This window comes from Zea mays, chromosome 6 (assembly GCF_902167145.1).
Source record: "Zea mays cultivar B73 chromosome 6, Zm-B73-REFERENCE-NAM-5.0, whole genome shotgun sequence".
NCBI classification, from domain to species: domain Eukaryota; kingdom Viridiplantae; phylum Streptophyta; class Magnoliopsida; order Poales; family Poaceae; genus Zea; species Zea mays.
This window is the reverse complement of record NC_050101.1, coordinates 92,389,701-92,411,925: the sequence shown is the minus strand read 5'-3', so window position 1 is coordinate 92,411,925 and position 22,225 is coordinate 92,389,701.

Below are 22,225 nucleotides of genomic sequence, written 5' to 3'. Positions count from 1 at the left end.
TTGTGAGATTCATTGAGAGATAGTGTGTGCTACATCTTTGTGTTCATTTGCGCGTGGAGTTTTCGACTCCCATTCGAACTTCCTCCAAAGTGTTGGAGGCTTGTAAAAGCTAGCAAGAGACACCAAAGATTGTGGTGGTCCTTGTGGGATCGAGAGTGATCCTTGAGAAGAAGAAGAGCTCGCCGATCCTTGTGTGATCGGGAGAGAGGGAAAGGGTTGAAAAAGACCCGTCCTTAAGTGGACTCCTCAACGGGGACTAGGCCTTCGAGGGCCGAACCTCGGTAAAACAAATCACCCGTGTTCATTGTGCTTTTGATTGTGATTTGTTTGCTTTCCCTTACTCTAAGTTCTCTTGCACTATTCTTTGTTCATATCATTTGGTGTTGCTTCAAGTTAAAATCTCATTTGAGTGAAGCAACACTCCGCAAGAAAAGAACTTGAGTTAGTGCTCTTTTTCACCTAAGCTTTCTTGCTTTGTTATCATAGAATTATTAGTTGTATTGATTTATCACTTCCGCATTATTTGAAAGCTATACTCTGTACTAGCAAGAACTTAGTTTTTATACTCCGATAATTGTTCATCTTGTTCTAACCACTAATCAAAGGATCTAGTTGGGGGATAAAGTTTTAATTTTCAGGTTTCGCCTATCCACCCCCCCTCTAGGCGACTTTCAATTGGTATCAGAGCTAGGCACTTCATCTTGAGTCTAACAACTCGAAGTGATGGCTCGTAGAAGATCCCAAAAGAACAAGAAGACTCCTCCAACGAACGCAACTCAAAAGGAGGTAACTCTTGAAATATTACTTGATGATTGTTCTAATTATGATTCATGGTCTACTAGTGTGATAAATGCCTTTAGAACCATACATCCTCAATTAGAACAAATTATTGACAAGAGTATTTTTCCCTCTAGTTTTAATGGAAAAATTAATTCCGAGGAGGATCAAAGATGTTATCGCTTAAACTACCTAGCTTTTGACATCTTAAACAATTCTCTTAGCAAAGAAGATTATCGTGCCTTCATATCAAACTATGATGAATCCGTCCATGATGCGCATGATATTTGGACTAGAATTAGAAGCAAATTTGATGAGTCCAAAAATGATAGTTCATTTTATGCTTCTACTTCCTTTGGTATTTGTGATACTAACCCTTGCAAGAAAGAAGAAGAAAATGAACAATGGAGACCAAACGATGAATCCACCTCTCCAAAAGGTTTGTCTTCCCATTTCGATTCCCACATGTGTTGTGTGGCTAATGAAAATGATAGCGGGAGCACAAATGAGGATGAGGAGGAAGAAAGAAGCTTTGTGCATCTCTACGCTCGCCTAAGCCAAGAAGATAAGGCGGTCATGCTCAAACTTCTAGAAAGAGCAAGAGAACAAAGCGAAGCTCGTCAAAGGCTAGAAGATATTCTCTCCATAAAGATGCAACACTTTGACGAGTTGACTAAAGAACATGAGGAGCTAAAGTGCTCTCATGTTGATTTGGTCCACAGGTATGAAACTATTTCAATTGAGCAAGATAACGCTTCACATTGTATCTCTCAATTAGTAAATAGGAATACCTTGCTCAAGGACCAAGTAGAAAAGCTAAAAGTTGAAAATCTAGCTTTTCAAGATAAATATGATATGCTTTTATGTTCTCATGAAAATCTTATGGATAATCATATCATATTAAACATTGCTCATGAGGTTGTGATAGAGAACTTAAAATCCCAACAACCTCACTCGTGCACATGTATTCAAATTAATACTATATTACCATGTGCTAATGCTTGTTGTTTGTCAACAAGCAAATCTTCCTTTGAGCTAGAATTTGCAGGAACAAATGATGATTCATATCAAAAGCTCAAAGAAGAAAATGAGAGGCTAAAGAAGAGCTTGACACAACTAAAAGGGAAATGCATTGCCCAACCTTCTCAAGATAACCGTGAGCACATGGTGAAGAAGCTTGAGACGGGAACAACCGTGGCATGCACTACATCCCTTGAAGAAAATGTCAAGGATTTGAGGATTGCCATGAGGAGGAAACAAAAGATGAAATTCAACACTTCCTCCAAAAGCCTCAACCACGCCTCCACAAAAGGTAACATCCAAGGTAATGATCAAGCCACACTTCACATTAAGAGGTGTAGTGAATGCTTTGAAGTGGGGCACTTGATTAGGTCATGTCCCTATATTAATGGCTTGATTATTAACAAGGATGATAGACTTTGTTTTAAATGCTCTAAGAAGGGACACGTGCTTAGATCTTGTCCCCATTTAAAACAAAAAGGCATAGGGTTAGAAAAGAAAGTTTTTACTAACCATGTAGCAGGCAACAAGCAAGGAAAGAAGAAAACTTCAAAACTTGAAAAACGCCTATGCTACACATGCCGAAGAAAGGGACATCAATGCAAGGATTGTCCCATTGGTAACAATTCCACTCCTAGCTTGTCAATTAATTTTCATGTAACTAGGCAACCCAAAATTGCAACTTGTGCTAGAAAGGTAACAAGTTTACCAAGCGCTAGCACAAAGGACACTTGGGTTCCTAGATCTTTGTTTACTAACCTTAACGGACCCATCAAGCGATGGGTACCAAAATGTGCTTGACAAGATTTGTAGGAGAAGGAGATGATATGAACCTTTGGGGTGCTTGAGGGAGTTAATTCAATTCTTATCAACTCAAGCTATCAATCTTCAAATGATCTACATATTCAAGATTGACCCAAGGTTATTTCAATATGTTATTCAAAACCCATATCATCTCGGGGAAGATATTGATGTTGTAGGAATTAAAGAATTATCATGTGCGGAATTTCAAAGCCTACAACATGGAGGAAAGTCAAGGGATGGTAACATTTATATTCTTAAGTGCAATTATCTTAATTTGTCATGTGTCTTGTGTAGTCACATAGAAATAGAAAGCACTTAAGGATGTTTTAAAATTATGTCATCATTCTTTGAAGAAACTCCTCTCATATGGTAGATTGTGTATTTATCAAAATTCTATATTATGACAATCTACATGTTTTAAATTGTTGCAAGTTCACATGGCATGTCCTTACATTAATTATTCTATTATTGCCATGTTCTAGATATAGAGAGATATTTCATGTTCTTAAAAGAATAAGGTGTCATGTAAGGAATTCAAATACTTAGGACACTTATAAAAGAAAAAATTCTCTCTATAGCTAGAAAAGTGAGACTAATGTTTTTATATAAGTAATCTAAGTAGTCTCACTTATAAAGAATAAGTTTCTCTATGGAAATGCGTGTCTCATCATGTCTAGGAAATTCTATCCAATAGTTCATGTTGCTCAATTGGATATGATTCTTTCACATTTATCGCTTTCCAAACCATGATTTAGATTTATTCCTATAATCTCAAAAGATTAGTTATGCTTGTTTTATGAGTTAAAATTGAGCATAACATCATCTATGAATAATCTAGTTCATGCTATGGAGTTTCCATGTTTTGTTAATATAACTTCTCATTCTTTATCAAAATGATTACTAAATGGAAACTAGTGCTTGTGTTGCTAACGTATCTCTTGAGCTTACTTATAAATATGCATAGAAGGGAAAGTACACAAGCCTCATGGGTTAATCTTCACCCAAAAGAAGAAAGGTAAAAGCAAAGGTATGGGAACTCATCTTCTTAATTAAGTTTAGTTCCCATCTCAATGAGTATTTAATCTAAATTATCATACTCTACTCTTGAGAGGAATAGATTCTTTATTGGACCGAAATTAACTAAGTGTGCATTCAAATATCATTTTCTTAATGCTTATGTCCATTAGAATCTATTTAATACCTTTGCGATATTTATATACATGTTATCATATTGATTTACTTCCAAGAGATGATTAACTAACTTCAATATGATAAAGTAAAATCTCCAATGATTATTAAAATGCTTAAAAGGTGCTCACTCATTTTTCTCAAATGAAATACACTAATGTTGAGGTTTTTTGCTTCATGTCTGTGTGACTTGTGGATGATAAATTCTGTATGCTAATTATCTAAAGTAATAATCTTTCACCATACACTCCCTTGCGCTATTAACATATCTCTTGAGTATTTTCAATAAGTTTGAAAGGAAAAAGAGACAAATATAAAGGGAGGACACTCATATGAAAAAGAAAGAACATCAAGGACAACAACACCTACTTGGACAATAAGGTTTTCACAACAATCAATGGTGTGGTTGTAAGCATTCTAAATCCTTTTTCATTATGAGGTTGCAAGGCTTAAGTTGTTTATTGCTAAATTTATGAGCCTTGATCAAAATGTATAATGCTTCTCCCTTTATGTTCTTAAAAGTGAATGCATCGAAATCATTTCTTTAAATTACTTGGTGCATATCTTTAGGGGGAGTCCATTATTATATTTTGATTATGTTGAGACTATTGCTTTATCTTAGTAATTTCATATAGTCTCATGCATGAGAATAATGTTTCTCATATAGTATGCTACTTTACATCTATCAAACTTGTTAAAGTAATATCGCTTTTATCAAGGATCATTGCTCTCATTTTTTAAAAAAGGTAGCATGCTTATTGGATTCTCCTATTTTTAAGCTTAATTGAAAATTTTAATGTCTTTGTTGTCTTCTTGATCGCATGTTGGTTGATCATTGAACAACTTCGATTATCACTTATGTTTCTTAGTGCCTCATGTAATTTCAATTTGATCTCAATTGGTAATATTAATTGACATCTATCTTGATATGCACTAAGGAAAAAGGAGAATTCATGATTCATTTATGCAACTTGTGATCCATTTGATATATGCTAACAATAACTTGAAGAAGATCACTAGTTGTAGAACTCTCTCTTGTGCAAAGTATTTCCATATATTGTCATTGAGTATAGGTCTTAAGCAACTAAGACTAAGGACAAAGCACAATGAAGAGAGCGTCTTTATGAGAAGGTACAAAAAGGGTAAAATCACTTCCTTCATTTAAACTTGTACCTAAATCTTCCTCTTATAAGCATTCTTTGCATATCTTATTCATAAGGAAGAGAAAGCATGACCTTTGCGTTTATCCCTGCTTCATACCTAGTTTAACCTCTTAAAATTTCACTCATGCATTATTACATCTTTGCTAAAACTAGATGAAGAAATTCTATTGTCAAAGAGCTTAAAGCTTAACCTTGTAACGAGGATAAGCTACCTTTGTTCCAAAGGTGGATGGTCCTTAAGTCTCTTTGAAATCCTTAAAGGAAAATGCTTAAAATGTTTGCAACATGCTTTCATAAGTGCATAAACTCTCTTGAGCATCACTCATATACTATGACACAATGCACTTCACTTTCTCTATGATATAGACTTGTTCTCATTAACCTAATTATGTGCACCTGGCATTTAAGGCCAAAATATGTATTCCTCTCAAGGCACATATGTAGGGGGAGAAATCTATATTATATAGAACTATGATCATGCTTAATTGACATATCTCTTGATCATATCTCTTTCATTTTGGTACAAATGCATATATCCTACTATTCCCGTACCATGACTACGACTAATATGTTTCCAAGTATATTACTATGCTAAGTCGTAGATTGAAAGGGAAATGGAGTCTTCGGCGAAAACAAAGGCTTCCACTCCGTATATCATACTTCGCCATCACTCCAAGCAACTCTCTATTCTTTGGGGGAGAAATGAGCATCAAAGAAAAGGACTTCGTCTTTGAAAAGAGTAGGAGCCCAAAGCTAAAAGACCGGACTTCGCCTTTGGTATAATCTTAACTCATTTATTTATGCCCAAAGGGGAAGATAGCACTTCGAGGGCTCTAATGATTCCGTTTTTGGCGATTCATGCCAAAAAGGGGGAGAAATGAGCCCAAAGCAAAAGGACCGCACCACCACCACCAAATTCAAAAACTTAGTGATTTCCAAAAGTATTTATCATTTGGTATCCTATTGTGTTCAAAAGGGGGAGAAAGTAGTATTTCAAAAATGGTATATCAAAACCCTCTTGAACACTAAGAGGTGGATCTCTTTTAGGGGGAGTTTTGTTGAAGTCAAAGGAAAAGCGTTTGAAACAGGGGGAGAAAATTTCAAATCTTAAAAAAATGCTTTGCAAACTCTTATTCATTTACCTTTGACTATTTGCAAAAGATCTTTGAAAGGGATTTACAAAAGGGATTTGCAAAAACAAAACATGTGGTGCAAACGTGGTCCAAAATGTTACATAAGAGAGGAACATTCCATGCATATCTTGTAAAGAAGTTATATTGGCTCAATTCCAAGCAACCTTTACACTTACATCATGCAAACTAGTTCAATTATGCACTTCTCTATTTGCTTTGGTTTGTGTTGGCATCAATCACCAAAAAGGGGGAGATTGAAAGGGAATTAGGCTTACACCTAGTTCCTAAATAATTTTGGTGGTTGAATTGCCCAACACAAATAATTGGACTAACTAGTTTGCCCAAGTGTATAGATTATACAGGTGTAAAAGGTTCACACTCAGCCAATAAAAAGACCAAGTTTTGGATTCAATAAAGGAGCAAAGGGGCAACCGAGGGCACCCCTGGTCTGGCGCACCGGACTGTCCGGTGTGCCACCGGACAGTGAACAGTACCTGTCCGGTGCACCAGGGAACTCAGACTCAAACTCTTCGCCCTCGGGAATTCTCGGAAGCCGGCGCGCTATAATTCACCGGACTGTCCGGTGTGCACCGGACATGTCCGGTGCTCCAAGGAAGCGCGGTCTCCAGAACTCGCCAGCCTCGGGTTCGCGCGGCAGCCGCTCCGCTAAAATTCACCGGACTGTCCGGTGTGCACCGGACTGTCCGGTGTGCCAGCGGAGCAACGGTCATCTTCGCGCCAACGGTCGACTCTGACAGTAAACAGTGCAGAACAGTACACGCGGCAGAAGTCAGAGCAGAGGATCAGAGAGGCACCGGACTGTCCGGTGTGCACCGGACTGTCCGGTGCCACATGAGGACAAAGCCTCCAACGGTCTCGACCAGCTCCAATCTCAACGGATAGGATGACGTGGCTGGGGCACCGGACATGTCCGGTGTGCACCGGACTGTCCGGTGCGCCCATCGCCAGCAGCTTCTCCAACGGCTACAAAATTGGATGGTGGCTATAAATACCACCCCAACCGGCCACTTCAAGGTGTGGGAGTCCAAGCAACATTCCAAGTCATCTAGTTGACATACTCAAGCCCTCCCAACCACCTATATTCATTGATCCATCCTATACACAAGATTTAGTCCACTACAACCAACACAAGTGCCACAAAAGAGAGAGCAAGCAATTGAGAGCTACTCAATTGAGTTTAGCCCTAGCGCCTTGTGAGATTCATTGAGAGATAGTGTGTGCTACATCTTTGTGTTCATTTGCGCGTGGAGTTTTCGACTCCCATTCGAACTTCCTCCAAAGTGTTGGAGGCTTGTAAAAGCTAGCAAGAGACACCAAAGATTGTGGTGGTCCTTGTGGGATCGAGAGTGATCCTTGAGAAGAAGAAGAGCTCGCCGATCCTTGTGTGATCGGGAGAGAGGGAAAGGGTTGAAAAAGACCCGTCCTTAAGTGGACTCCTCAACGGGGACTAGGCCTTCGAGGGCCGAACCTCGGTAAAACAAATCACCCGTGTTCATTGTGCTTTTGATTGTGATTTGTTTGCTTTCCCTTACTCTAAGTTCTCTTGCACTATTCTTTGTTCATATCATTTGGTGTTGCTTCAAGTTAAAATCTCATTTGAGTGAAGCAACACTCCGCAAGAAAAGAACTTGAGTTAGTGCTCTTTTTCACCTAAGCTTTCTTGCTTTGTTATCATAGAATTATTAGTTGTATTGATTTATCACTTCCGCATTATTTGAAAGCTATACTCTGTACTAGCAAGAACTTAGTTTTTATACTCCGATAATTGTTCATCTTGTTCTAACCACTAATCAAAGGATCTAGTTGGGGGATAAAGTTTTAATTTTCAGGTTTCGCCTATCCACCCCCCCTCTAGGCGACTTTCAGGAGGGGCTGCAGCAATGGGGAAGGGAGGAAGAGAGGGAGGGGATCAGCTGCAAGAATGGGAAAGAGAGGAAGAGAGGGAGGGGGCGGCGACCACAAGGGGTGGGGAGAGTGAGAGGGGGAGGCTAGGGTTACAGAGGAGGGGGGGCCTCTCGTCCATCGGATGCGAATCAATGGCCCAAAACTCACTCTCTCAACAAAGCTCCCAGCACCGCCAAAAGAATGCCAAAAAAGGATCTACTGTTTCTCTGAGGTAAGTGCCTCCTAAAACTCCAAACCCCAATGGCACAGAGCACGAAAAAAAGAGAAAAATAAATTTAACTTCTTTCCAGAAAATTGGGTATCACACTCTACCCCCCTTAAAAAGAATTTGACCTCGAATTCCAACGCTTCTAACGGAACGACAAAAGAGAGATCAGCGAAGACAAAAACTCACCCATAACGAAAAGTTTGGGGTACTTCTGCCGCATCAGCTCCTCAAGTTCCCAAGTAGCCTCGCGCTCAGACTGATTAGTCCACAACGCCTTAACATACTTAATTGTTCTCCTTCTCATGACACGCTCCGAGGACTCCAAGATACACACCAGGCGACACTCCAGAGTCAGATTTTGATGCACAGAAATCGGTTCCAACTCGATTTGATGGTCAGGATCCCGCAAAAACTTCCTCAACCACTACAAGAAAACGTTGAAGGAGTGTCGGTAAGTTTAAGAGTGTCGGCCCCGACACTCTAAATACGGTTAACAGTGTGGGTTTTACTGTACCGACAATCTTAAATTAAGAGTGTTGGGGTCCCGAGAAAACCCACACTCTCAATTTAAGAGTGTCGACCGCCACTCGCCGCACACTCTTAATTTTTACCCTAACCGCCCAAAATTTCCCGTTCGGTCTCCATCCCGCGCCGGTCTCCATCCCGCGTTCTCTCCGTAGCCCGCCCGCGACGCCGGCCGCCGCCCCTCCTCCATCCCTGCCCGCGCTGCCCTCTCGACGCCGCCACCACCCGCGCCGCCCAGCCCGCCAGCTCCCTCCGCGTGCCCCTGCACCTATGCCGAGCGCCGCCGGCCCCGTGCCTGTGCCGCCACGCGCCGCGCCCGCACAGCCCTTCCCCGAGCGCCGCCCCGCACAGCGCCGCCCCGAGCGTCGCCCCGCACTGAGCCCGCCCCGCGCCGCCCCGCCTCACCCGCATCCCGCCCAGCCGCGCGCGCGTAGCACCGCCCCGCACCACATCTCGCCCTGCACAGCGCCGCATCCCACCCTGCTCATGGCGGCAGCCCGCCCGGCGCCGCACGAACAGCGCCGCCACCCCGCCCGCTCCCACCCGCAGCCTGCCCGGCGCCGCCCGCCCAGCACCGCTGCATCCCGCGCCCCCCGCTCCCTCCTGCGCCACTCGCCCCGCCCGCTCTGTCCCGCGACGCCCGCCAACGTCCAGCGACACCCGCCGACGTCCAGCGACGCCCGCCGATGTCCAGCGTCGCCTGCGCCGCCCACACCCTCCTGCGTCTGAGCACAACCGCGCCGCCCCGCCCGCAACACTCTACATTAACCAGTGAGTACAAATATCTACCAACTTTGAGTATAAATATGCAGTGATTAACCTATGATGTGATGTGCAATATAGATATATATTTTATTGCTGATTGTTCATTATTGTTTTGTATATTTTTCTAATGTGTAATTGTAGTGATGCATTAACTCGTACCTAAGTGTATATATGTTGTTAAATATGTGTCGTTTCTTTAGCTTTGAATATGAGTGACGATCGAAGAAGGGCGATGTACGATGGATTCGACAGTGCCACTCATGGGCACTCTGATGCATGGGTGAGAGTTGCAGATGAATTCGTGGCACTCGCATTTGCTGGTGATGCTCGTTTAGCGAAGTGCCCATGTATAAAATGTCAGAACTTGGTTCGATTGAAAAAAGTGGAGCTCTCGTATCATGTTTTCAAACATGGTTTTATGCCAAACTATCTGGTATGGCATGAGCATGGAGAGGTGGACCATACTGTTGAGTCGGATGGGGACCAGGATGTAGACCGAATGGAAGAGATGTTGGAAGATATTAGAAATGAGTACCCAGAACTACAGAATAATCAAGCTTTTCCAGAGGATGTGAGAGAGTTCTACAAGCTTCTTGAAGCCTCAGAGGCTAAAGTGCATGAAGGAACCAGTGTGAGCGTACTGCAGGTGGTAACACGTCTTATGGCGATGAAGTCAAAGTACACCTTCTCCAACAACTGTTACAACGATATTGTGAAACTGATTATTGATATCATCCCACTGAATCATAACATGCTGAAGGACTTGTACCATTGCAAGAAGCTCGTAGCTGGTCTTGGCATGAACTACCAAAAGATTGATGCTTGCGAGAACAATTGCATGTTGTTCTGGAAGGAGCATGAAAATACCACACATTGCATCCACTGCAGTAAGTCAAGATATGCAGTGGTGCTAGATGAGGATGGAAACGAGGTTATGACAAAGGTGCCGATGAAGCAACTCCGGTACATGCCTATCACTCCACGGCTTAAGCGTCTCTTTCTAAATCAAGAGACAGCAAAGCAAATGAGGTGGCATAAGGAAGGGGATCGGCAGGGTCAAGATCCGGATGTCATAGTGCGTCCCTTAGATGGCGAGGCCTGGCAGGCTCTCGACCGTTTTGATCCAGAATTTGCAAGAGACCCTTAGATTGTTCGTCTTGGTTTGTCGACGGACGGATTCACTCCTTACTCCAATAATTCCACTTCTTACTCATGTTGGCTAGTTTTTATGATGCCCTACAATCTCCCTCCTAACAAATGCATGAAGGAAGAGGTCATGTTTCTTGCCCTTATTGTTCTAGGTCCGAAGGATCCTGTAACGAAAATTAATGTATTTATGGAACCGTTGATCGAAGAACTAAAAATGTTGTGGCAGGGGGTTGAGGCATATGATAGTCATCTGAAATGTCGTTTTACTCTACGCGCAGCATATCTATGGTCAATTCATGATCTGCTAGCATATGGCATTTTTTCTGGTTGGTGTGTCCATGGCATACTGCGTTGTCCGATATGTATGGGTGACTCACAAGCATATAGGTTAGAACATGGTAAGAAGGAAACATTTTTTTTATGTTCACCGACGCCTCCTTCCCTATAATCATCATTTTAGAAAGGATACAAAGTCATTCCGAAAAGGCAAGAAGGTTAGAGATGGGCCACCGAAGCGGCAAACTGGTGAAAATATCATGAGACAACATCGTGACCTAAAACCGGGCGTAGGAGGTCGGTTTCAAGGGTATGGTAAAGAACACAATTGGACGCACATCTCGTTTATATGGGAGCTACCTTACACGAAGGCATTGATGTTACCACATAATATAGATTTGATGCACCAAGAATGTAATGTTGCGGAAAGCATCATAAGCATGTGCTTCGACTTCACCGGTCAAACCAAAGATAACATGAATGCAAGAAGAGACTTAGCTGAACTTTGTGATCGTCCGCACCTTGAGCTTAGAAAAAATCCAAGTGGATCTGAGAGTCGGCCACTAGCTCCTTATTGTCTGAAACGACAAGAGCGAGAGGAGATATTTCAATGGTTGAAAAAGTTGAGGTTCCCAGATCGCTATGCGGCTAATATAAAACGAGCAGTTAACCTCGACACTAGTAAACTCGTTGGGTTGAAGAGTCACGACTATCACATTTTGATTGAAAGACTAGTGCCAGTAATGTTCCGTGGATACTTTAGTCCCGATGTGTGGAAGATATTTGCAGAACTCAGTTATTTTTATAAGCAGGTATGTGCTAAGGAAATCTCAAAGAAATTGATGATGAGGTTTGAGAAGGAAATCGTTGTCCTTGTATGTAAGATGGAAAAAGTATTCCCACCTGGATTTTTTAATTGTATGCAACATTTGCTTGTGCATCTTCCTTGGGAAGCGTTGGTAGGAGGACCTACACAGTTCAGGTGGATGTATAGCCAAGAAAGAGAATTGAAAAAACTCAGAAGAATGGTGCGGAATAAGGCAAGGGTTGAGGGGTGTATTGCAGAGGCGTTCGCAGCCAGAGAGATCACATTATTCTCAAGCAAGTATTTTTCAGACACAAACAACGTGAATGCGCAAACGACATGGTACCATGTTGCCGAGCAAGCTCCAATCACTGATCTAAGTGCTTTTAAGTGGGACGGTAAAGGTGTCGGAGCTTACACATCACATCTTGTGGGAACGATAGAGCGTAACATGACCTTGCTTTTCTTGTATGTCAATATGCTGGAACTTCATCCTTATTTCCAAATCTTTGATAGCATATATAAACCCATCAAACAACTTACTCAAAAGCTGTTGGATGACCTACACTTGAAAGGGTTACACGGTGGCCCGTCCTTCGTGCAGTGGTTCCACGAGCATGTAATTTCCTACATGCCTATCTTTTTTCCTACTTAAGTTTAGATGTTGCATAGTATTTATTTTTATCTGTTCCTCATTTTTGTAGTGTAAGAAACCTGAAGCCAGTGTCTCCAAAGACTTGCAACAAATATCACATGGTCAATCGACCGCAAGAAAATTTGATCGCTATGATATTAATGGATACCATTTTCGAACAGCAAAACTAGAAGCGAGTCGTCCACTTGCAGCTACAACAAACAGTGGAGTTGTAGCAAGTTTGTATAGCGATGATGGACAATTGGAGGACTATTATGGTATTGTTCAAGACATAACCGAGTATACATTTGGAGGTCACAAACCTTTGAGACTTGTGACGTTTGATTGTATATGGTTTGATCCACATGTTGGCACGCGAGTTGATGAATTCGGGATGGTGGAGGTAAAGCACGCATCAAGGTATAAAGGAAATGAGTACAACAATATCATCCTGGCACATCAAGCGCATCAGGTGTACTATTTGAGTTATCCTCATAAAAGTTTTAAAACCTGGTGGGTTGCATATAAAGTTAATCCAGAGGTTCACCCTTACCGATATCAAAACTACAATTTAAGCACCAACGATGATGATGATGATGATGACGACGTTGTCTTCCAAGAAGTCGGTGATCAAGCAGACGATAGCGACAATGATAGTATTGTATCCGAAGGGCAGGACTAAATGAGTTAGCTTCTCTTACCGTAGAGTTAATGGAGGAACCAGTTTCATCAAATTCAAAACGTCAAAGGTTTGAAGAAACAGTTCTTGAAACACAACAATGGGTTGAACAACTTAATACATGTGTCGCCGAAGAGGACTCTGATGCCGACGATTTTTGATACATAATTCGTAGATGTAATAGCACACTCTTGTTTTTGTTTATTTAATATGCATTACTTTGTGAAAAATTTATTCATACTTACTCTTTTGTGAATTTATTATAGATGTTTAGGATGGATTCGTCTGGTAGGAGATCCAGACAACAAAGGTCAATGGGTTCCAGTGGTACTCCTAACATGTTTGAGGTACTTGTTTTTTCTTAGTTCAATTACTAGGACCAGCTAGCAATCTAAATTTGTTTACATTTCAGGGCACCACAACAAGCAGGAGCAGGCAAGAGCAGTTGCTTGCCTCCCTAGAGGAGATGCGGGATACCAGCGGACCCTCTAATACAGAAGGGGCTACTTCGCATGCAGCTGCTTCAGTGGCACCTACTGTGGAGGCAGCTGTGGACGAGGAGGCTGAGGAAGCTGCCGCAGAACTAGAGGATGGAGAGGAGACTTCTAGAGCAGACGCTTCTACAGAGGAGGCTGCCACACAGGCTGCGCCACGGCGTGCCATCAGGTATTCTTATTGTTGAGTTGAAGTTTTATTGTCAAGTTGATGTTTTAAATAAATGATTTTCATTATGAAATAACAAACTTTCATTTGCAGGTTTCATCGGTCCCTCACATTGAAGCCTTCTAAACCCTTCGATCAGCGGAGGGTTATTGAACCGAAAGGCACCAGGGCATGGAAGGGGGTTAGTTGGGACGGGACAGGGCATCGCACACCAGTCCTCACAGAGTTGGGGATTTGTTTGTGATTCGCCTACCCGGCGATGGTGATAAAGGGCGGTCAAGAGATAGCTGCTCATTACTGGGCTCATTGGGACCTCAAGCCGTACGGGAACGACGGGACACACACAAGCAAAGTGTGTGATTTGTTTTGGGTAAGTCTCTTGTGATATTCAAATTTAATTCAGATTTTGCATTTGTAAGTCTCTAGTGATCTTCAAATTTGCAGGGCCAATTTCGCGTGTGCGACCCCTATACCTTGGATGATCCATATGTGCGTGAGGTATTCAATGGCTCAGCAGATAGAGCAGTAAAGGGCATGATGTATAAAGCACTATTGAGGGCCGTCACAGTGTACCAAAAGCGTCAGGGGAACTATTGTGACGCGAATATGGCAAAGGAAATCCACCTGATGGCTCAGCAGTACAAAGAGAGTGAGGTGGATTGGTTGAGCCACCATTCGGATGCTTGGGCGTGGATGTGCGAGTATTGGGCTTCTGAGGAGTTCATGTCCATATCTAATAGAAATCGTATGAATCGATTGAGCAAGCTAGGGGTCCACTTCTTCGGGGCAGATGGACATGTTGGCAAGGTCGCACGTATGGTGTGTGTCAAATTGCCTGGTCAATTGTTAATTACATAGACTTGTCTAAACTTTCTAATCATGTGTTGCAGGAGGCTCGAAATGGAGTGGAGCCTACTTTGCTTCAAGTCTTCGTCGAGGGACACAAGGGTCCCGATCCGAATCATCCGGAAATACTGAATGATAGTAATGCGACAGAGAAACTGGTAAGTATGAAAATTGACTCTAACATGAACATGATATGCCTTTGTCTGTAACTTGGATGATTTTTTCACAGGCTCGCTACATTGAGAACGTGAGAGAGAAAAATGGTCCAGACGCGGACTGGCTCACTGGTGAGTTCGATATGGAGGCGGCTTATAAGGCTGGCGGAGGCGTGCCGCATGGGAGGTATATGCGCTTGTCACGTTGTTACTGTTTAGTGATGTCTTGTCATTTACTATATATATATATACTAGGTGTGTGCCCGTGCGTTGCTACGGAAGTAAAATCTTAGTGTAAAACATAGATACGGGATGATAAACATCATTATGTTATGCAAAATCCGTGTAGCAAAATATCACCATAACACTAAATATTACAATGACGACGCTGACAGAGGCGCCAAGGATGATCATGTTGAACGATATATCGGCCTTGCGGCGAGTTGTAGAGCACGATAGCATCAAGCCGGAGACTTGCTGGAAAAGTGCACGCCGATCACGCAAATGAGGATCCCACGCTCGCCGACGACCAGACGAGTAGCTCCTTTATTTCTGTTCTCTGAACCTCAGCAACTTTGATGAATTTATCACCGTTCAAGGGATCGACTATCCAGTTACAGTTAGCAGATGCAGATGTTGTCCAGCTGCCTTGCGTTGAACCATCGTGGTTGAGACAGAGAACTCAAGGCTAGATCTGCATTGTACATCTAAATGCAGAGGTAAAGCAACATATCTTCTTCTATTGGAAAGTGTGACACACGCATGTTGCTAGGAGGATAGTCACATGGTTCCCATTCTATGGGATTACTTCATGAGTCGGAAAGAAAGCATAAGCCTTGGTTTCGAAGATGAAAAAAAAATCTACAAGCAGATTTCTTACCAAAATTCTGCACTTCTGCAGGGCTGGAACCTGAAACCTCTTGTAGAGAGACCATCGTGAATGATGGCATGTACAGCCACCTGCAGATCATCCAAACAATCAGCCACAGGACCAAGTGAACTAATCATCCACACTAAGTGTGGTCTCGAGTAGTAAGTAGTACCGCACACACAACTCTCCCGATATAAACCATTTGAGTAGAACTTACATATACTGAAGATGCTCAATTTCCCAAGCTTAGGCACCAGATGACCAGACAAATTTAAATTACCAAGATCTCTGTCGGTGGATATATGATAGAAACAAGTCATACATGTCAAACAAACAACCCATCAAACGATTCAGTAGTAGTTATATAATTTTTTGTTGCACATAGCAGTAATGCAAAATAATTGTCATTTGCCAATGTCTAAAGTATTAGTCAGATCATGAAACAAGGTACCTTTGTTGCCTGTTCAACAGTTTTGAAGCATATGAGAGATCGAATTCTCTCCAACAGCAAATACATAATGGTCATCTTTATCTTCTCTCCAGGGAGGCGAAGCATTTCAAGCCACACCCTTCAGGAATAAAGACAAACAAGTATCATTGGAAGGATTTGTTGTAAATAGCAGGCTAGCCCACAAAATGTTCCAATCTGAGCCTACACACATCCATCCACCGGTTTTAGGAAATATAGTCAAATACTTCACTAAGTTTCGATAAAAGGTGTGGTAAGTTTATAGAGAAAAGCACATGAATGAAACTTAAAGCCCTCTTCCTAGATTGATCCCCAAATTTCAAAAGAAGTCACCCTACACTACCAGTGCACACAAAACAACAAAATTCAGATTGTAATAACAAAATTCAGGATGACAACAGTGACAACAGAGACAGGTCATACAACTCACGGTTTACACAATGGCTCTTTCAGCACAGCATCCCAGTAATTTGCTTGGGTGACCTCTAGTTTCAGCTAAAGAAAAATGCATCAAATTTTGTCATGACTCCACAATCTCTATCGAGTTTCGATCTTATCGCCCGCAGATATCGCTCATGTGCAAAAGCTAAAATGTGTCTATTATTTTTAACACACATATTTTCTCTCCAGCATTAAAGAGTACAACTAATCCAGTGTGAGAGGGTAAATTATATCTCGGTGTCATTTTCCCTGAATCAATCAGTTATATAAGAATGTACTGGATGGACAGAATATGTACTCAGTACTCATGCCAATTTGTTCTCCTAGAATCTAACTTGTAGCGGAATAAGGTCAAATTTGCTATAGTCATATCCATTTTCTATCATAGGCGTGTTATTTACTTACTAAATAAAGGAACTAAATTTGAAATTGTACTAAAAATATGGGCCAAAGAATCTAACCAAAGACAACTTATGTAGTGGGACATATATAGTCTCTTAATATATGACACATGCATGAACCAGAGACGCCACACAAGAGCCGAATTATTCTTCTAAAATTTCTGAAAATTATTCAAATAAATAAAAGTAATTATCCATATGACTCGTCTACAACACGATATATGCCATCTAAAAATCGACAAGCTGCACATACACAAGAAACATTGAAGCAGCAAGTAGTATACTAATACTGGTAAACATGTTCCTCGCCATGCATTCAGAAGACAAAAGTAGTGTTTCCTTTGGCAGAAATCATGCTAGAATAATAAATAACCTACTTGATACTTTCACATGATACTAAAACTCAGGTGCAGTTCATAATTGAATTTTAGTTCCATCTAAGTCATTTCAGCGATGAACTTAGTTATTAAATAATCCTGGTTTAGGTAATACTTTGTAGTAGTTGGAACCTATCATACATACAAGGGTTAGCACTAAATTGCACATAGGTAATACTTGGTAGAGAACCTTACGCGAGCCATATGTGTCGCGCTATAAAATAGATCAAATTTCCCATTGCTGAAAGCCTGCTCATTTAGCTGTCAATACTCGGTGCCCTAACTGTAACATAGGGATAAATAGTTTACATCTAAATCTATATGTATGATGGAATTAATCAGGTTTTTATGGATGCAAAGACCTGATATAACACCCTTCCTAGCACATTAATCGCGTTGAGCAATGGCGTTGGAAAAAGTAGAAAGGCAGCTGGTTGCCCATTAGCTACTGCGCTCCATCGGGTCTACTAAACCCAATCACTTTAACCCTCTATATCTTTTGATTTGGTGCCTAAAAGATTCAAGAGTAATAGCTGAAACATTAACGATTTGGGAGACCCCGTGTTTGAAAATTTGGCGAAAATTGATGAAACTCAGGTGCAGTTCAAAACTGAATCACAGTTCTATTTAAGCCATTTCAACGATGAACTTAGTTATTAAATAATCTCAGTTCTTTGGTTATAAACCATTGTACTTTTTAGTAGCTGAAACATAATACTCTTGATCAATACCAAAATGTTAAATAATTGTAGATCAGCGTGCTCCCTCATGGAGCTTAGGTTCCCCTCGTCCTCATGAACTCCTGCTTCCATGAACGAACGAGCTAGCCACCACTTGAGGCGATTACTAACCGGTGTTTCAACGAAACGAGAGTGCGAGGAGCAGACCTGTGTGAACTCATGCAGGATGTTGTGGTGGTGCGCGAGCTTCTGGGAGACGGAGGTGGTGGTGGCGATGGAGGCGACGCAACAACTCATGGCGTCATTGATGTGCTGCAGCTTGCCGAGCAGCGACTGGATCTCAAACTCCACGGACTTATGGGAGGAGCGGTCGATGGTGGAGGAGGTGAGCGTGGCGAGACGCACGTAGGAGGAGAGCTTCACATTGAGGTTGCCCTCCAGCTTGCACGCCTCCCACCATAGTTCCACCCCACCCGGACTGCTGCAGCTCCACTGCTCCAGTGCTGATGGCAAAGGGGATGTTGGGGGAGGGCATCGCGCAGCTGGGGGTCGAGGCCGGGGAGGACGGAATCCAAAATCGAGGTCGTCCTGCGTCAGGCTCTTTGTCCTGGCCACCCCGCTGTTGCTGCCGCTACAAGAGGACACCTCCAATATCACGAGCGCGTCGCGGAGGGGAGATTGCGGCGAGGAGGTGGGCCCATATGCGAGCGAGGGTAGGATGGGCGTGGGAGGGTGCTGGGATGAGGAGATCTCGCGGGCGGGCGAGATTTCCACGGCGGGGACGATCGGTGGGAGGATGGGGCGGTGCGTTGTGAGGGGGCGGGGGCGAGGGCGGGGGCAGGTCGGGGGCGGGGTTGGTGGAGGCACGGAGGTGGCGGGTTTCACGGCGGCAATGGCTGGCGGGGCGCGCGGATCTGGCGGGGGCGGGATCACTGCGCGCGGCATGTCGGCAGCGGGGAAGGAAGGGCGCCGTTGGTGGGGGACTCGGCAGCATTTGGGGAAGGAAGGGCTGCGTTGGTGCGGGACGCGCGCGGCGTGTCGGCAACGGGGAAGGAAGACGCGCGTGGGAAGACAGGCGGGGGCACGGTGAGGCTGTGGACGCCCTCCTTCCACCCTTAAGGATTAGTAGAGATATATGATAATCTTATAGGTTAGTAATCGGCGATGGTGTTGTCCCTCGTCGGAGTTACAGTAGACGGTCCAATTTCTCAGCTAGGTCGAATCGACCCCGACGATCATCTGCACGTGAAGGAGAGCTGCTTGAGAAGATGACTCAGATGGAGGAGAGTATGACGCAATATAAGCAACAAGTGCAGCAACAGATGCAACAGATGCAAAATTGGATGCTACATCAGGTATCAATTTTTTGTTTTTTCGTTGTTTCTTAGTTCCGATTAACTGAAAAACTGATGAATAATCTATTTGCAGATGTTTGGAGGTGCCGGAACTCAGTTCGGTATGTCGCCTTTTCAACAACCCCCTATCATCACACATCCGGTGTCTGGACAATCATCGGATCGCTCCACTGCAGGGGCGGATGGATCACAGGTAAAATCGTCTACTAAACATCATTTGTCCGATAATCATTGGTTGCTTGCTCTCTGTCTTTCTACAGGTTTGCTTGTACATGATCTATTTCAAACTTTTGTCATTCGCATGATCTATAGTTACTTTTATTGTTGATCACCGCAACTTCTTAATCATAAACAAGAGTGTGTCTTTTGTTTCAGGGTTCTGCAACTTTTGTCCAAGACCAATTGATGCCATCGGGTCTGATAGGAGGGCAAATGATGCCGTGGGCACCTCGCCAGCCAGGCATTTGGCCACCGATGCAAACACAGATGCCACTGCCGATGCCGTGGGGATTTCCTCCTCGCGGTCAGTCACACTCACCAGGATTGCCCTCACACTCACTAGGATCAGTACATTAAGTTGATATCATTTGCATCTGTATTTGCTTCGTTGTTTAAGCAGTTACTAGAAAACATGCATGTATATGTTACAGTCTATGTATATGTTTAATTAGTTACTCGGTAAACTAATAAATTTTTGTTTATTTTAAAGGGTTTAGGCTCACATCATGCTAGTCTGCCTCTGGATCAGAGCACGTTTATGGACTTATTGATGAACACAAGTGGCGGCGGCTCCAATGACCCACCAACGGAATGAATTAATATGGAGGCTTGTGTGGAACTTACTATCATTGCGTTTTGTATGGACTTAAACTTGTTTCGGATGGATTTGAACTTCTTTCTTATGGACTTGAACTTGTTTCAGATGGATTTGAACTTCTTTCTTATGGACTTGAACTTGTATGAATATTGAATATGGTGCTTGTGTTATGACATATTGAATATGGTGCTTGTGTTGTGATATATTGAATGTTGTGCTTGTATTGTGCTGTTATGGAGGCTTCCCATCCGAGGAGGGAGAAAAATAAAACTGGGTATTAAAAAAATTATTCAGTAAGAGTGTCGGCCCCCACATTCTTATATGCGCCCAGGGAGGCTGGTGACCGCGCGCTCAGTAAGAGTGTCTGCCATGTCACTGGCCGACACTCTTAAGATAAGAGTGTCGGTTGCATGTTGAACCGACACTCTTAATATAAGAGTGTCGGTCCCCACACTTCTATACGAATAAGAGCGTCCAATTTAGAGTGTCGGTTGACCGACACTCTTATACTAAGAGTGTCGGCTTATTTCAGTAAGAGTGTGGGTTTTTGGCCGACACCGTTTGCCTTTTTTCTTGTAGTGAACATAGAGACATGGAATACCGGGTGTACCCCTGCCATGGATTCTAGCAATTGCAAGCGATAAGACAAGCTGCCAACCCGGGCCAAGATAGAGAACGGTCCAATGTATCTCGGGCTAAGCTTCCTGGAGACACCGAACCGAATGACTCCTCTAGTAGGTGATACCCTGAGAAGAACTTGATCACCCACTGCAAATTCCAAGTCCCGCCTCCTCACATCAGCATAACTCTTCTGACGGCTCTAAGTGGCCAAAATATTCTGATGAATCTCCCGAACATTCTCAGATGTCTGTTGAACCCAATTAGGACCGACCAAAGATCTCTCTCCCAAAGTCTCCTAGCACAAAAGGGAGATACACCGCCTGCCATACAAGGCCTCATATGGTGCCATCTTGATGCTAGCCTGATAGCTGTTGTTATAAGCGAACTCAGTCAAGGCGAGATGATCCTCCCAGCTACCCTTCCATGATAGAACACATGCACGCAACATGTCTTCCAAGGTTTGGATAGTTCGCTCCGACTGACCATCAGTCTGAGGGTGAAAAGCAACACTAAGAGAAAGCTTGGTACTCAAAGCACTGTGAAGACTCTCCCAGAACTTGGATACAAATTTGGAGTCCCGATCTGAAACAATGGACTTAGGCACCCCGTGAAGCCTGATTACTTCTTTCATATACAAGGGAACCAACTCTGAAGCTGAATTTGTGGTCTTTATGGGAATAAAGTGCGCAGACTTAGTTAAGCGATCCACTACAACCCATATAGCATCCCTGCCTCGAGGAGAACGAGGTAAGCCAACCACAAAATCCATAGTGATATGCTCCCACTTCCACTATGGAATTTCCAACAGCTTCAATAAACCTGTAGGCCTCTTATGTTCGGCTTTCACGCGCTGGCACACCTCACAGGCTGCCACATACTTAGAAACGTCAACCTTCATTCTCTTCCACCAGAAGTTTTGCTTCAAATCCCTGTACATTTTTGTTTCGCCAGGGTGGACGGTGTAAGGCGTTTTATGAGTTTCTATCAAGATATTCGTCTTCACCTCTGATTTCTGTGGCACACAAAGGCGGCCCCTGAAAGGAACCAAATCATTCTCATCAATGGTGAACTCATGGGGTTTACCATCACCGACCCTCTTCCGAGCTTCCTGCAACAAGTGATCTTGTTGTTGTGCCACGCGCATTCTCTCCAGAAGGGAGAGGATTGAATGAGCATCTGAATCTCCTCTCTAGCGATGCCAACATAGCACAAAGCAACACCCATATGGTCCAGATCTACAATGAAAGGCATGGCCACTTTTGGAACACCGGTCCTGCTAAGGGCATCAACCACCACATTTGCCTTCCCTGTGTGATATTGAATTGATAGAGCATAATCCTTTATCAACTCAAGCCACCGACGCTGCCTCAAATTCATCTCTTTCTGAGTGAAAATATACTTGAGACTCTTATGATCGGTGTAAATGTCACAAGATTTGCCATAGAGATAATGCCTCCACGATTTTAGGGCAAAGACA